This window comes from Mustelus asterias, chromosome 6 (assembly GCF_964213995.1).
Source record: "Mustelus asterias chromosome 6, sMusAst1.hap1.1, whole genome shotgun sequence".
Taxonomy (NCBI): domain Eukaryota; kingdom Metazoa; phylum Chordata; class Chondrichthyes; order Carcharhiniformes; family Triakidae; genus Mustelus; species Mustelus asterias.
This window is the reverse complement of record NC_135806.1, coordinates 116,138,464-116,150,960: the sequence shown is the minus strand read 5'-3', so window position 1 is coordinate 116,150,960 and position 12,497 is coordinate 116,138,464. Positions and strand designations below refer to the sequence as shown.

The window sequence follows — 12,497 nt, the reverse complement described above, 5'->3', positions numbered from 1 at the left end:
CGGAACGTTGTGTGGTGTGGAGGGTATTGGCTATGAGGAGAAATTGAAAAAACTGGAATTGTTCTCCCTAAAAAGACTGATAGAAGTTTATAAAATTGAGAGGTATCGATAGGGTGAACAGTTGGAAGCTTTTTCCCAGGGCAGAAATGAAAATTACAAGGGGGCGCAAGTTCAAGATGAGGGGGAAAAGGTTCAGTGGATATGTGCAGGGGAAGGTTTTTACAGAGGGTGGTGGGGGCCTGTAATGCATTGCCAAGGAGGTGGTTGAGGCAGTTACATTAGCCACATTTAAGACTTGTCTTGATAGACATGTGAACAAACGGGGAATAGAGGGATACAAGCAGTTGGTTTAGATAGGTAAATGTGATCGGTGCAGGTTTGGAGGGCTGAAGGGCCTGTTCCTGTGCTGTACTGTTCTTTGAGTGTTTCCTGGACGTCCTAGTGTTCCTCAGTAACGGATGCATACTTATCTGCCTTGTCTTAATTTATTTTGCCAACTATCAGCTAATCAAAAGCACTTGCCTCTTTTTTTTGAGTAAGGCTAGCGTGTCAATTCTGAATCAAGCCTCATGCATCATTTTGGACTCAGTTCTTTAAAAGGCCACATTTTAGATATTTGGCAATTTAGAGATCACCTAGACATTGAGTGATATTCTGCCTGCTGTCTTTTTAATATTTGTTACATGAATAGTCCTCTTTTGCTTTAGTTATCATATTTAATTGGCACAACTATACCTTTGGGTACTCTGACCAGAATCTTGTGGCGTTTCTTGCGGAAAATATATATTTAAAATTAAATCCAGCATATTTTTTCTGATTGGCTTGGAAGTGGAGCAATAAGAGACAGCTGCTGATGATCATTACAATTTATTTTTCCCTAAAATGTTAGCTTGGCAAATCTCTCCAATTTAAAGTGGGGGAAGGACTTGAAGGAAAACATGGAAACATTGGAGGAATTTCCACTATCACAAGACTTTTAGCTGTATTTACTATGATCTGTGCTAAGCATGTCATCAGAAGATTATAAATACTGTAATTTAGAATGTACTCGTTGTTTCAAACTCCTGCAATGGTAACAATTCATAACTCTACAGGCAACTTTGACATTTTTCTACTATAAAGTAAATATTTCTGCAGTATTTACTCACACCCAGAGCTCCAAGACTGGAAATTAGCCTTGTTTTCCTTTATAGGACATGAATGTGTCTTGGTGCCAAAAGAGAAAATGCTGGAAAATCTCAGCAGGTCTGGCAGCATCTGCAAGGAGAAAAAAGAGCTGATGTTTCGAGTCCAGATGACCCTTTGTCAGAGCTCCCTGTCGGAGAGAAGAGCAGTACTTCAGGGTAGGCATTCCTGGAAGAGGAATGGCAGTGAGTTAAACACTGGATAAGCGCAAAGCTTCGACAAAGGGTAATCTGGACTCAACATCGGCTCTTTCCTCTTACAGATGCTACCAGACCTGCTGAGATTTTCCAGCATTTTCTCTTTTGGTTTCAGATTCCCGCATGTGCAGTAATTTGCTTGTGTCTTGATGACCTGACTTGGACAGTGTATTCAAGATGTAGTCTGACTGGAGCATTATACAGTTTAATAACGGTGTTTCTGCCTTGTATTGTGCTGTATTGATGTTTTGGTTGAATTCCTATTGACTTTTTTATGATTGTTGTTGATTAGTTACTCATTTTATCCACGTTCAATATGAACATTACATTATTTTCAGGTGTCCGTGACACTTGTGGTATCGCGTCATAAATTTCCCACGTGTATATATAATCAAGGGATTTATTTATTTTGATCCCTCTTAGATCTGAGGATTCATTTGATAAAGTAATTTTGCTCGTCAGCTTTGGGGAAAGCATATTCATATGACGACTAATGTGCAATTATTTGGAATATATAGTATCTTGCGCTCATCCCCATCTCAGCTCTTTTGCATCTGATTGTTACCTCATATCTCAATATGTTGTGATAATTAATGGAATGAAATGATTTAATGTTTATAGCTATAGATCTTTTCTTTGGTCCCCTCTTGGCCCCATCCAAGCACCTTTTTGCCATGCTTGTGCTCGTTCTTTTGTTTATCCGAATGAATATCATCCCCTTTTCTTTGCAGAAGATTATTCTCCCATCTTTAATTTTCAGTATGTTTAACACATTGGAGCACACCTGTTTAGCTTGAGCTTGCAGATTTTAAGTAATTCCATATCCTATATGCTCAACATTTCATAGCATCTCTGTTCCCGGTTGTACCACTCTTCACCAATGATTCCTGATGATTAACACTTATGCCAATCATTTAATGAACTTGTGGCATATTGAGTAGGACGTGCCCTTGATAATGTTCTTACATCTGAACTTGTCAGTTTCTGTGCCACACATTCACAGGCCAAAAGCCTTTCCTTTAGTGTGTTTGAGTAAATGTATTTCACATCATGGGCGGCACGGTAGCACAGTGGTTAGCACTGTTGCTTCACAGCTCCAGGGTCCCGGGTTCGATTCCCGGCTCGGGTCACTGTCTGTGTGGAGTTTGCACATTCTCCTCGTGTCTGCGTGGGTTTCCTCCGGGTGCTCCGGTTTCCTCCCACAGTCCAAAGATGTGCGGGTTAGGTTGATTGGCCAGGTTAGAAAATTGCCCCTTAGAGTCCTGGGATGTGTAGGTTAAAGGGATTAGCGGGTAAAATATGTGGGGGTAGGGCCTGGGTGGGATTGTGGTCGGTGCAGACTCGATGGGCCGAATGGCCTCCTTCTGCACTGTAGGGTTTCTATGATTTCTATGACATCTCTTCACGTTTTCCCTACCACGCATTTCATAGCCTCTGCCTGTATTTTACTTTCAGCTGCTTCCTTTTTCAATTTGTTTTACTAAGATGGCTGAAATTTTCACAGTTGGCCCTTTGGGTGCCTTGGATTTATTTCAACCTATCTACTCTTTTTTTTTAAATCTCCAAGTTTTGGATCCTCTTAGTCCTAGGCAAATCTTTATGGAGGGCCTAGGTAAACCGATCTCACTCAGTTCATTTTCTTTTATGCTTTTTTTTAGTTGCAGCTAAACTTCTGCTGGTGATGAGTCTCCTTCCATTTGAACTAACCATTTTACTTGGGCCATTTCATGTAGACAATCATTGTAATTTTTATAAATATTGTGACTTGTGTTTAACTCCTTGATGGACATTGCCTGAATCTATAGCCTTAGATGACAGGTTCTTGTTTAATTTGTATGGACCAAGTCTCCATTGCCACGAGTACCTACCCCCAAATGGCCCACATTTATTGTGATACCCGGGAGAAGTCCCAACCTGCAGCCAAGCATCATCCACTGAAGAGGGAGGAAAACTGGAGGGTGAGTCAACCTAGGTTGTTCATGCACACCACCTAACAATTGGTTCAGAGCAACATATTTATTTGGAAGGTTGGTTACATGGCCCAGGGAAACCCAGGGGAGAAGAATAGAGAAAACGTCCCACAGTTTTTAATATAATTCTCAGGTTTGTAGATGGCAAGCCTCCAGTTGTAGCTTGCAGTGAAAATTTGTGTAGCTTTATCTGTTTCCCTCCTCTTCTCCATAAAATGGAATGGGGCATCAGGCCAACACGATAAAACATGAGGCTTCAAGTTGTCCTAATTTGATGTTAGCTTGATCTATGATTGCAGCAAATCTGCTTAAAAATAGCTTGGAATATATCCTAAGGATTTTAGTTGCAGTAGCAGGTAGGGTGAAACGTAATCAGAAGACTTGCTTCATGTGTTTACTTTAAATATCAGTGTCCACACGGTCTCCAACAAAAGAGAGACAGTGGGCAGAATTTTCCCATAAAAGTGAGAAGGACCAGAAGATCAATGTACCCGTTTTCATTTTTCTTAGTCTGAGCTTGTTTGAGGAACTACTGGACTTGGTCTCTAATACCTCCATCTCAACTGCATCATTTGCTGTGGAAATTAGTACAGGAAATGATTACTGCAAATATACCAGGGGTTTAAACTGAAATACTTGCAGTCAAGTTTAGAAATTATTTCAGCAAATACTACCAGCAACAGAAATTTTTCTTCCTCGAGATGAGTGGTGTTCATATTCATTGCCCAACCAGACTTGCCCCTGAGAAGGTGATTGTGAGCTGCCTTGAACCACTGATGTTTGCAAAATGAAGGTTTGGTGTTATTAGGGAGCTTCAGGAAGCTTGGAGTATGATATTTGTGAACCTGACAATATGGTTTCCTTTCTTTTAAAATATGGTATTGTGCATATTTTGTTTCCTCCTTTGCATATTGAGAGTTTCCATTATGGAAGAAACTTCATTTTTGTTGAGAAGATAGAAAAATAAGATTAGTCTGGAAACCCAATTCCTAGATGTTAGTTTTCATTTATTAACAATGACAGTAATTCCAATGTCCACAAAGTGTTTTTTAATGAAAAAGTACATTTGGCACCCAGAAGCCATAATTAGTCTTGCTATTGTAGAAGAAAAAATCAATTCCAACACCTCGACATGTTTTGAATTAACTTCAGCAGCATTGATCCTATGGAGAACACTTATGGAAGAAATCCAGGAAAGCTGGTTGACGGAGGTTGCAGACGTGGGTGTGGCTCATCCTGTAATGTTGTCACTAGTCATCCTTTGAATTTCAATGACTGCAAATTTTTAAAAAAATCTCCTATCATCAAAATTGATCACAAGCACTTTGCAGTTGTAACATACTAATGTATTTAGAATGTTTGACCTGGCAAAAGTGGCATTCAAATCAGTAATTTAAGTTTGTAGGCTGCTGATGTTTAACGAAGCCTTGATCTAACTGTCACTTAGCCAGCATTTAAACTTGTATTAAGTCAAATTCTGTCAGTACCAAAATGTTTGCCTGTTCCTTGGAGCCTACAATTAGTTTAAGCATGCTCATGGGGTGGCATGGTGGCACAGTGGTTAGCACTGCTGCCTCACAGCGCCAGGGACGTGGGTTCAGTTCCCAGCTTGGGTCACTCTGTGTGGAGTTTGCATGTTCTCCCCCTGTCTGCGTGGGTTTCTTCCGTGTGCTCTAGTTTCCTCCCACAGCGCAAAGATGTGTGGCCATGCTAAATTGCCCCTTAGTGTCAGGCGGATTAGTGCATGGTGTTAAAAGGGATATGGCCTGGATGGGGTTGTGGTCGGTGCAGACTCGATGGCCGCCTCCTGCGTTGTATGATTCTGTGAGATGACTCTGGTGGAATACTACAACCTTTTCACGAGGACTTTAAAGTAACCTCACAGAATTTACTTTCAAATTTAAAGAGTTAAGCAATGAACTGTTAAAATAAAATATATTATGGGGGCAGGGTAGTATTAGAGTCAGAGGTTTACAGCATGGAAACAGCCCTTCGGCCCAACTTGTCCATGCCGCCCTTTTTTTAAACCCCTAAACTAATCCCAATTGCCCGCATTTGGCCCATATCCCTCTATACCCGTTTTACCCATGTAACTATCTAAATGCTTTTTAAAAGACAACTGGCAGCTTGTTCCAGACACTTACCACCCTCTGTGAAAAAATTGCCCCTCTGGTCTCTTTTGTATCTCTCCCCTCACCTTAAACCTATGCCCTCTAGTTTTAGACTCCCCTACGTTTGGGAAAAGATATTGATTATCTAGCTGATCTGTGCCCCTCATTATTTTATAGACCTCTATAAGGTCACCCCTCAGCCTTCTACGCTCCAGAGGAAAAAGTCCCAGTCTACCCAACCTCTCTTTTATAACTTGGTTTCATCAAGTCCGGGTAGCATCCTAGTAAATCTGAATTCTGAAAAGATTGAGCTATTCATGCTAAATTGCTGCAAAAAGGCAGTGTTTTCCCCCTCTGTGGGCCATCTGTAATTAGTTGGTACAAAAATGAGTTAACTCTATAAATGTATAACTTTTTATTCTTTATATTCCACTTTTATATTGTGCTATTTTGTTTTGCTGCTTTTCATCTGTTTTTCCTGTTTAATGATTAACAGGCTGATTGCTACAGCAGTTGATTCTTGCCAAGTGTTTTTTTTTAAAAATAGGAAAAGCAGCAGAATCTGAATTGAGAAAAGATAAGTTAATATTTAGATGGACTTTTTTTTTCATTTGCTGACATATTTGCGTATTTCTAGCATTTTCGTTTAAGTTAAAGATTTGTATTTGCTGTGTTTTTCTCTGCTCTGGCCAGATGGGGCTGTGTGGAAGCTGACTACTGCATCAAATTCTTGGTTTATACAGTGCCATCTAGTAGTAAGAAAACAATACTGCAAAAATATAATTAAACTTCTTGCCCTGTTACAATTTCAATGGAGGTTAATCATCTGTTAGTTAAACTAAAAAAAAAATGGGCAATGTCTTCTGGATAATTTGTGTCAAATTAATTTGAAGGGCTTAAATGGTGCAGCAGAAAGGGCAAGTGTTTAAATTTCTTGCTCCAGTTAAGAGTAAAAATTACTGCATTTATATTTTTGTACGTTTTTGAACTTGCAGGCAAGTCACACAAGCCATCAATAGATGCCACATAATTCTTAAGGTTGCCTTTTAGAGACTGATTTTTTTTTTGGACACATTAAAAGAGCCAAGATCATATGGCAGAATAAGGAAGTAAGAAGAAAGTTGAAGGCTTAGACATAGGAAATAATGCAGAAACAAATACTGTGGATGCTGGAAATCCAAAATAAAACAGTGCTGGAGATGAGCAATCAACTGATATTCACTACAAACCCTCCAACACCCACAGCTATCTCAGCTACACTTCCTTACACCCTACTTCCTGTAAGGACTCTTTTTCTGTTCTCCTAGTTTCTTTATCTCTGTCGCATCAGTTCTGATGATGCAACCCTCAGCATCGTGCATTCCTTTTTCCGCAAACAGATTCTTGCCCAGAGTGGTTAACTGGGCCTTCTACTATATCTGTATCATGATAAAATCATCGAAACATAGAAAATAGAAGCAGAAGCAGGCCATTCGGCCCTTCAGCCTGCTCCACCATTCATTTTGGTCATGGCTGATCATCAGATTCAATATCCTGATCCCACCTTCCCCCATATCCCTTGATCATAGAAACACGATTTCCCGTTCCCTCGTACTCTCCCTCCACCCATCAGTCCTGTATTCAACACACCATCCTCTGCCATTTTCGCCAGCTCCAGTCACTACAAAACACATCTTCACCTGCCCTCCTCTTTCAGCTTCCCAAAAGGATCAGTTTCTCTGTGACACCCTGGTCAACTCCTGGCACGGTAGCACAGTGGTTAGCACTACTGCTTTACAGCGCCAGGGACTCGGGTTCGATTTCCAGCTTGGGTCACTGTCTGTGTAGAGTTTGCATGTTCTCCCTGTGTCTGCATGGGTTTCCTCCGGATGCTCCGGTTTCCTCCAACACTCTGAAAGACGTGCTGGTTAGGTGCATTGACCCAAACAGGTGCCGGACTGTGGCGACTAGGGAAATTTCACAGTAACTTCATTGCAGTGTTAATGTGAGCCTTACTTGTGACTAATAAATAAACATTAGTAACCCCAACATTGCCTCCCTTCCCTATGGCACCTTTATGTGCAAGCACAGGAGATGCAACACCTGTCCTTCACCTCCTGCCTCCTCACCATCCATAGCCACAAACACTGTCCAAGTGAAACAGCAATTCACTTGTACATCTTACAATTTAATGTACCATATTTGGTCTCCGACCTTGAAGAGAAAAGTAGACTGGGTGATTGCTTTGCAGGATACCTCTGTTCAGTCTCCAAGCACAATCCAGAGCTTCCTATTGCTTGTCGTTTTAATTCTTCCACCTGACCTTTCTGTCCATGGCTTGCTACAATGTTCCAATGTAGCTCAATGCAACCTTGGGGAAGAGCACCGTTTATCTCCACATTCTACAGCCTCTGGATTAAATATTGAGTTGATCAACTTTAGGTCATCATCCTGCCTCTATATTTTTTTTTGCTGGGTCGATTCTTTATTCCTTCATGTAAAATTCAGATAGCTGCTAAATAGACATTCACATTCATCTGGACACACACATTGTCCCTTTACTATACCTGTTATCACTTTTGACTTTCTCATCATGAAATATGTTGGTTGAAAAGAAAATTCATTTAATTCTACCTTCCGTACTGGTGCAAAGTCCTTAACCTGAAACATTAATTCTGATTCTCTCCCCAGATGTTGCCTGACCTGCTGAGTATTTCCAGCATTTGTTTCCTATAGAATAGAAACAAATGTTGTACAGGCTTGGAGATTGAAGGTGACCAAATTAAATACTTGAAGGAGTATTTTGCTTTCGTAAATATTGGAAGGGATGAGGAAATAAAAAGCAGATTTGAGGAAGTACCAACAATGATCCTGAAAAATTGTTTATGTAACTCTGTTCAAAGTGCATGGAATATTAGGATGCTTTTAAGGGATCAGTTGAAATATTTTGAGAATCAGGAAATGGTCTTGTCATTCTTGTCATTCCTCGTAATGAAAACTCAGAGCAAATTCCATATCCAGTCAAAGTTCATGAACGCTAGAGTGGAAAAGCATGTATTATGAAGAAACACCATTTAATATCTTATCAGTTATGTGGGCCAAATGAATAAGCTTTGAGAAAATGGACAAGGCTGTAATTACTTTTACGGAAGCTTCAATAGGATTGGAACATAAAGGTGAATGTTATTCTAATTATTCAAAAGATGATGTGGGCTGGTTAGTCTTCACTAGCAATGGGGAAATACTCTTAGGCATTTTACAGTATCACAGTGGTTAAGGGCACAGGTAGAATTTAATGTAATTTCTATTTAAGAATTGCTTCAAAAAGCATCTTGTAGTTAAAGAATTCTATAGTTATCAGAAACACACAAGTGGATGTTTAAAATTAAATTAAGTTGTTGAGTTGCAGTTTGTTTCTGGCGGTCTTCTTTCTACAATAGCTGAGGAAACTTGAATCATGATCAGTAAGCAAAAAAAACTCATTAAATAATGGAAGCTGATTGACTAGCTGATAGGGACTGATTGAATTGCAGCCTGTGCAAATAGTGTTTTTCCTTACCTTCTAGCACAGTTGTCATAATTCGTGATCGTGTGCTACAATTCATTTAGTAAATGAAAGGGTACTAGAAGCTCACCAAGTAAGATTGTCTGTGAGGACAATGAATGGAAAGGATCACGCATTGAGAGATTCTCTTTATACAGTTGCATCAGATCTGTAGTACAGAATCCAGGCTGTTCAGCCCAACTAGTCAATGCCACTGTTTATGCTCCACACAAGCCTCCTCCTATTTTTCTTCTAACCTTAACAGCATAACCACCTACTACTTTCTCCCAGTTGAGCTGATATATGTTAAATTAAATGCATCCATACTATTTGCTGCAACTACTTGTGGCTGAGTGTTCCACATATTTGTCACTCTGGATAAAGAAGTTCTCCTGAATTTCTCATTTGATTTATTGATTGGCTAATTTGTATTTGATCTCTAGCTTTTATTGGGCCCACAAATGGAAACATTTTCACCACTCTATCCTACAAATCCTTTCATTTTCTGAAAGATCACTTATTGGATCACTCCCTTACTACAGAAGAGAGTTCCATTCTATTGTCTTTCTGATGGTTATAACTTCAGTCCTGGTATCATCCCTGTCGATCATTTTCACATTTTCTCTGGTGCCTCCATTTTTATAATATGGAGATCCAAACTATGCACTGTATTTAGGATGGTTTAACCAACCTGTAATTCAAATTTGACAACTTCACTCCTTTTCAATTTTATCTCTCTAGAAAAAAGCATCATTGTTTGTTTGCCTTTTTCTTAAAATAGTCTTAATTGATTGGCTCACTGATACTCCGTTTGGGTTCCGCCAAGGCCACTCTGCTTCAGACCTCACTTTAACTTTGGTCCAACATGGACAAAAGAGCTGAATGCAAGAAGGGAGGTGGGATTGTCTTTTGATATCAAGGCAACATTTGACTGATTTCAAGTTTGTCAGTGCCCTTTGGTAACAATGAGAACCTGGAGGAGGGGAGGAGCAGAGAGGGGAGTACTCTTCACTGGTTAGTCATACTGAGCAAAAAGGAAGATGGTTGTGATTGTTGGAAGCAAGTCATTTCAGTCCCACAATGTTTCAGCAGGAGGTTTTGGGGGTTCAGTTCTAGACCTAACCATCTTCATCTCCATCAAGTCAGAAATGAGAATGTTCACTATACAAAGTTTATATCTTCCGTGACTCCTCAGGTACTGATGCAGTCCATATGCATCAAGACCTGGACAACATTCAGGCTTGAGCTGATAAGTGGCAAGTAATATTCATGCTTCACAATGGTCATCCCCAATAAGATAGAATCTAACCATCTCCTCTTGATATTCAGTGGCGTCACTGAATCCCTTGCTATTAACATCCTGGGGTTGGCGTTGACCAGAAAGTAAATTGGATCAGCCATAAACATACTCTGCATACAAGAGTGGGACAGTGACTGGGAATTCTGAGGTGAGCAACTCGCCTCCTAACCCCTTCTAGCGTGTTTTATATGTACAGCTCGCAAAAGACAATACTTTTCACTGTATCCCAATATATGTGACAAATCAATTCAATCAAAGTTTATCATCGTTACAAGGCGCAGGTTAGGAGTGCGATGGAAAATATTCTCCATTTGCCTGGATGAATATGGCTCCATTAATACTCAAGAAGGTTGACATCATCCGGGACAAAGCAGCCCGCTTGATTGGTACCCCATCCACCAATGTAAACATTCACACTCTCCACCGTTGATTCACAGTGAGATGCACACAGCAACTCACCAAGTCTCCATCAATAACATCTTCCAAACCCATCACCTCGATGGACAAGGGCAGCAGATGGACAGGGAACACCACCATCTGCAAATGGAGCAAAAAATCAAAGGCACAGATGTATTGAGCTGAAAGACTTGGTTGGGTCCTGCAAATTCTGTGTAATGTAAGGATTTAAAATTGTTAAACCTATGCAAGCTGACATGCACAAAGCACTTCATGTGCCTCAGTTTTTTCTGTTGGAGGTAACTCTGGCAGCTTTTCATAGAATCCCTACAGTGCAGAAAGAGGCCATTTGACCCATCAAGTCTGCACTGACTCTCAGGGATGACACCCAGGCAAAACTACCTCACACCCCCGAACACCGAATTCAGTGAAATCATCAAAAACCAAGTTATTTTTGAGGAATTTGTCGTTCAAGGCGCTACAAAATGAAACTGGCTGTTGAAGAAGACCTAATTCTTCCATACTGATGAACCTTTGGCCTGCAGTAGGGAGCTGCAGTAACTACTAATAGACCTCACAAAAACCATCTGTCATTATTTATAGCATACTTTTCTTAGTATATATGCTGTGGAAATTGGATGGATTACTAGGAGCTCAAAATAAATTCAGTGTGATTCACAGTTCATTAACCCATAAAACCCCAGAATCTCCATTTCACTTTTTTAAAAAAAAAACCCCATTTAGATTAACTTCCAAGTTTGTGGTTTTGCAGATTTTGGGAGTCATACCCCCTCTAGTGTAATTTTGTTTCTTCAAACAATTCCTTCATCTAATGTTGGATTTAGTCAAGGAGGTAAAGTTTGAACAATCTACATATGTAGAAATATAAAATTCTGCATATCTGCAATTATTTGTCTCTATTTTGTGGCCTGTTAGTTCCCCCTTTAGGGTGAGCGATGAGATTCTTTTTCTTCTAGATTTTGGCTTAACTATTACAATATAAAAGGTAAGTTGAACAATTGGAATAGGATGTCTGCACTTTAATTAGTTTCTTGCATGTTTTTGTGCCAACATCTATGGCTGTTTTGAAGATTGCCTCACATGAGAAGTCTGGGAAAGTAGCTGTTCTATTTAATAGGATTTTCTAACTATTTAGAAGTGCTTCATATTGGGTGCAATTTCCAATTCTGTTTCTGAAATCTGAGAACGAGGGGTCAGTTTCTTTCAGTCTCGCTTGCATTGTTTGATTTGCTCTTTTTGTTCTTAAAAAAAACTGAGTAATGAAAGAAGCCTAGAATTCTACATGGGAATTTACATTTAAGGGCTATTCAAGTTATAGCATCACTGAAGAAATATAAAATTACAGTTACAGACAAAAGGCTTGTGTAGTGTGAATGTTGGTGTCTCAGGGTATGTTCAGATGTGCTGCAGCCTGTCAAGCATTAATGTTAAATATGCAGCTTTAATAGTTGTATCTCCCGCCTGACTCAATAGAATAGTTGGATGGGTAATGGAAAGGTCAACTAAAAAGCAGTTTGTACTCTTCTGGACTTGCCACACAGTTGCAGAATTTATTCAGAAAACTCTAACTTATTTGACTTGTATCTGACCTAAGTAACCAAGATCAATTACTATTTTATTTCTCCATGTCTTCTAGCACCATGACAATAATTAGCTTTTTGTTTTGAGCTACAGGAATCCCTTAAAGCTTCCTATACCTCAGTATTTCAAAACAATGCTGGAAACTTGCCTTTCTAGAAAATGCTTAAATTGATTATTTGGCAAGAATATTTTGAATAATTAGAAGAACTATAT

At 39.6% G+C, this 12,497-nt stretch overlaps 1 protein-coding gene across 2 annotated transcripts in view; it reads left to right on the top strand.

Annotated features, from left to right (window-relative positions):
* Window positions 1–12,497, top strand: part of pik3r1 (phosphoinositide-3-kinase, regulatory subunit 1 (alpha)) — a 76,029-nt gene that overhangs the window by 30,391 nt on the left and 33,141 nt on the right. The window lies entirely within an intron of this gene.